Source organism: Fulmarus glacialis, unplaced genomic scaffold (assembly GCF_000690835.1).
Source record: "Fulmarus glacialis isolate BGI_N327 unplaced genomic scaffold, ASM69083v1 scaffold3361, whole genome shotgun sequence".
Lineage (NCBI taxonomy): Eukaryota > Metazoa > Chordata > Aves > Procellariiformes > Procellariidae > Fulmarus > Fulmarus glacialis.
The window spans coordinates 5575-11157 of NW_009192001.1; positions in this window are offsets into that span (position 1 = coordinate 5575).

The following is a 5583-nucleotide window of genomic DNA, read 5'->3' on the forward strand; positions in this document are numbered from 1 at the left end:
AGAGATCATTGTATCTGCCTGAGTCCAAGAACAGATCCTCCACTGGGAATATTATGTCCTTGTAGCTGTTCAAGTCTTCCCAGGAAGGGAACAGGATCTGCTTAGAGCAAATAGAAGCCATTACAAGCAGGATAAATTAGTAATGGTGAGTGGGAGAGAGAGGAGGAGAGGAGGAGAGGAAAAGAGGTTATTGTGATTTTTTTCTTCCTGCAGAGCGGGTGTCTGAGCTACTTACATTGCCAGAAAACAGCTCCCTAGCTTCCCCTCTGAGTCTAGAGCTCAGACTGCTTGCTTACAGCTCAAGAGCTACTTTGGATTGTTAATAACTAGCAGGATGGCATTACAGATTGCTAGATGCGTGAAATCTGATTTCTGTTCCTACTGGTAGCATCTCGAGTTTAGCGGCAGCACAGGCAGGTCTGTAAAGGCAAAACACACTTGCATTTGCTCTGCTCATCACCGCTAAACACATGCCTTTTTATCAGAAGCTGCAACACCTGTTGAGGACTAATTGTGGTGGTCTTTAAGGTGCTGGTAGGACTCTGGCTCTGTGGTGTTGTCTATTCTCCATTTTGTAAAATACAGGATGCCAAGTAATTTGCTAAACCCTGACTGCAGTCCTGGAAAAAAAAGAAAAACTAACCAGCAGAAATGCCTTCATACTCAGGACTCCTTCCTTTCCTCTTAAAACGACCCATTAAAGCAGATCTATTAACTAGTTTGGGTCTACAATGGAGGCTGGATTGCCACAGCCCAGAGACAAGTCCAGCTGTAGTATGATTTTACAGCATTTTAAAAAGCAAATATCTGCCTGCTTAAGCAAGCACCTATTTCAGGTGACTAGCAGGGAAATGACTGTACGACCACCTGCCCCTTTCCAGCAGGACTGCTAATTGGCACGAACCTGGCAAGCTCAGACCCTGCTCCTGTTTGTGTTTTTCCACTCCTCCTAGCATGCTGCTGCCTGCTGATATCTTCACCCAACTTCACTCAGATTTTACTATCTGACATGAGGCATTTCAGCTGAGGGAATGGGAGATTAATGCAAACCAAAAGGAGCTTGGTCTAGGGCTGCTGAACTCCTGTAGGGCCCCTGGAGGAGACATTTCCAGCTCTCCACCATGCCCATCCCTCTCTCAGAAGTAAGAGATCTCATACAAGCCATTAATAGTCATTTCTCCATGGGCCTCCTGGAGGCCGATGCTCAGTTTTTGTGCTGCTGTGAGCTGACCCAGCACCCTCCAAACAACCAACGTGTTCAGAAGGGTGGGAGATGTTGGCCAACACCCCAAAAGTGCGAACAGTCACCCCGGAGTTGCCTGCTCTTGCTCAAACCTCATTGCTACAAGTCAGCCATCTCCTGCTCACGACAGGCCAGGAGCTGGTACTGCAGTACCAAAACACAGAGTCCTCCTGTGGCCCCACAAACTTCACACCCTGACCCTCACTGGGATTGCTGCTCCTTGTGGCAGAGCCACCAGTACAAGGAGCCTCCCAAAAAGTGCAGCCCCTGGGAAAAAGCAGCTGCTCCTGGCCGACCCCACGGGAAGGGATTTCTGTTTCAAGAGCTTTCCACAGGTCAGTAGGATCTTGCGCAGTCGCGATGCTGCTGAGAGCAGCACGGCTCCAGTTACACATACCTTACAGCGTCTTTGCAAACATGCTTTTGCACGGTGCTTTACAGTGAGCTTCCCAATGTCTTCTGACAACCTTTGCGACAGCACTCGGAGGGACATCTCCTCCCGGGCATCCGTTTTAACAGTAACAGCAGCTGACCAGGACACCTGAGGGGTGGAAAGTAGGCAGGTGGAAAAGAAAAAGGATTAAGCCATGAAAGATTAAAGTACAAAACAGCCAACTAAAACACACAACCAAACCTGGTGCTGAATATGCTCACTCTTAGTTATCAGGAACTGAAGTGTGTTTATTTATTCAGTTTTTGATACACCGGTCTATTCGATACATGTTTTGACTTAATTTAACAAGCCTGCAAAAATACAGCATTTCTTATTTCAACAGATCACGTTATTACATGGGTTTATTTAGCCAGCATAATTTTGTCACCGAATTCCCATAGTACTTCAATTTTTTTTTTCCTGTCTTGGTGAAGGATAGAGCTGAGCAAATATTTAGTAATGGATAATTAATTCGACCACTTCTTTTCCATCTCCTCTGAGACACTCATTCACTGGATGTTGTTCAAGATTCAACAATTCTTTCTTTCTCTTCTTTAGTTAGCTTCTAAACTACTTTCAATAGTTTCTGATACCTGTAATATGAACAGTTGTGAATGGACATAGGCCACAGATTATATTTGCCTGATGGGGCAGAAATACTTTCTAGACTCTTGCTTTCTCTCCTTTTTTTTTTTTAGGTTCCCGATAAAAAAGTTATATAAATAAGGCATAAACTCAAAGGAAGCACATTCACTCTCAGATGCAGAACACTCATGGAAAGCAGTTGCCCAGCTCTACTGTAGATACTGAGGTTTGTATTTTATATTAAGAGGATGGTGCCTAAGGGTCCCAGCCTGTAACCTAGCATTCCACGGGCCTGCTCAGTCCCTGGGGTCACTCCTGCATCCAGCAACTGCTCAGTGACCACAGTCAGCTCCCACTGCTGCGTACCTGCATGCTCATATTCAGGGAAATGAAAGACACACAACACAGTTACTATATGCACGAAGTCTTACCTTCTTATGAAACTTTGCTTAACCCATTCTACAATGAACTACTAAATACAGTCAGAAAACTTTACATCTGTTTTTTCTTTTTTTTCACCAGTTACTACCCAACTCCTGTTATCATCAGCCCATGCCTACGGGCCTGAGTCTCTGTTACGTGTAGCATTCACAGACAACAAATGTCAACATCATAAGCCATATACAAACAGGCCGTTAACCTTATACTCACAAGCTCCTCCACTCCTCCGTATGACACTGACAATAAAAGTGCCTTAAGTCTTTTTCTGATAAAGTGCTTTCTGCGCAGTAAGTGAAACAGATACGGCATAGCAAATTTTACTACCTCAGATACAGCTGTGTTACAAATGTGTGTGTGGTTTGGCAGTGTAATCTTTTACTGTGATAAACTATTAAATGCCAAAGAAAGCTTCTTAAGTTAATCGGGGCTTAATTTAAATAAACAAGCCATCAAAAGATTAACAAAAATCCTCAATGGAATCCGAATGCAAAAATAGTCTGTTCATAAAGTCCTGGGCCAAGTTCATAAAAGCAACCGCGCTGGGATGAAACTGGCCCACTGACTCCCTTTTTCTCCCCTTATTTGCACCATCAATGAAAAAGATGTTAATTTTCTGAAACACCAACACAAACATTTCCAGCTCCACTGACGCAAACAGCAGTTTTGGCAGCATCGTCACAACCGCATGTGCTAATACTGCACGTGAGGAGGAGGACGAAGAGGAGGAGGAGGCAGGATGACTCCATTTTTGCAATGGAGAGGTCAGCTGAACCCTCCAGGAAGAGACTCTGACCTGCCCGAGCCAAAGCCCCCGGTGTTACCAACCGCATTCGCAGACACAGCAGAAATTCCCCCTGCCGGGAGCACCCTGTGGGATAAGGAAGCGCTCGGGGTAAGAGCAGCAGTCCTGCGGGTAACTTCACTGCAACAAGCCACTGCTCCGATGAGCAGGGCTCCTCGTAGTAGTTAAGTTGTATGTAGGCATAAATATTCACATGTTCAGCACCTAAACAGGTAAATATAATAATTTTAAAACTCTCATCTTAGGCCCAATATTGCTATTTTATCCCACAAAGGCAATAAATGACCAAACCTTGGTGAATAAAACATGCCAGGCTGGAGCCCGTACAAAGTATCTTTGGGCTGACATGCTATTTATATCATCAGGTCCTTCATTAGACAGTTGTTACTTAATTCTGTTGCTCTACGGACTCTCTTAGTGCTTTCAGTACTATGACTGGTACATTTTCAAGCATTATCTTTTTCCAGTTGCAAAACCATCTTCCTTCTTTATTTTTTCCCATCAAAGCTGCTCATTATCTCCCAAATGTCTTCATTTAATGAAAAATATTTCATTTCATGTTATTTTAAGTGTACATTTTCCCATTCATTTATTTACAACCATCTTTGCTAAGCTGAAAATTTACGCTGAGCTTGAGTTAAATAAATCAACACATTAAAGAAGAATATCAAAATATTCACGGAGCCAAAATCTAGAGTAGGATAGGTACAGAAAAATATCTCTCCATGACATTTCACTTGCCCTTGGGCAAAAATGGTTCATTTTGACATGACAAAATTTAACACCTCTTTTGCTTGCTTTTTCATTACTCAGACCATGCTAAAAACAGGTACAAGGAGACCAGTTGATGACTACAGGAATACATTCTATTTAATCACAATATGTACATCCAAAATAGAAATTACAAAGCTGCATTTCAAAATGCATTCACAACGCCACTCTGCCACGGTCAATGTGCCAGATGCAAAGTTCTTGCAAGCTACTGGCAAAAAGGAAATTCCAGCCACGGACAACTGGCTGACAGGCATCAGGTGAAAGGCAGACCAGAGGCAGGAGACCACCCCAGGCAACTGTAGCTCTGCAGCTACCCTTCACATTCGTTCACTCCCTACTTACCTCTTTCACCGGCTCCCAACATCTCCTGCGTTCCAGTGTGGTTTTGACCTTTCTTTCCTGACCCATTGTGCCAGTCTAACACGAGACTGTTTCCTACATCATTATTTCATATTGAAATGTTTTGCACACAAAGCATTTCAAAGGTGCGATTAGGCCCATTAGCAATGTAACCATATTTTACACTTGGGCAAGCACTTTAGTTTATATTGCACTGAAACTGTCTTTTCATAGAGAAACTTGCCTGAGGTCACTGAGGAAGCCTGTGGGAAAGCTAGGACAACAGCCCCTGGTTGCAAAATCCCACTAGCTGCAGGACCATCACTTCTCTCATATTAAAGCAGAAAGAAATTAATCTATTGAATTCCTCATTGTTATCTTCCTCCAGTTGCTTCATTTTCTGCTTCAAATAGTCCTCTCTTTCCTTAGACTCACCTTGGATCTCAGTTTTCCTCACGTTAGAGACATGTTATCACCAGCGACAAATGCAAAGCTCCCATTCTCAGACTGTGCTGCTGGTGACTTGGAGCAATTCTACATCAAGTACAAAGTGTACCACTTGCAGGGGAATATCAATAATACCTTGCTGCTGCTTTAGTACAACTACATCTCTGCACAGAAAAAAAAAATGGCACAAGTAAAAGAATAAAAGTATCTATATCTCCTTCTCCTTCCGCCAGTGTTCCCAGAGCTTAATGGAATTCAAAGATACTGAATATAAATGATTAAATAAAAAGGCAAATGAAGTTTCTTCTTGGACAAAATCAAGTATAGCATCAGTTTGGCATCTTCCATGTCCTCTGTCAGGGAGTTAGTACTTAACATTTAACACTCCAAAGTGCTGTCCATCAATTGCCTTAGTAACCTGACACTTGCCAGCCCTGTGGATGGTCTCTATCACCTCCGTGCAGGAAGTTCCCTAATTCTAATGAACACATTCAGCCTTTCTATGGCACGAACGGTAGG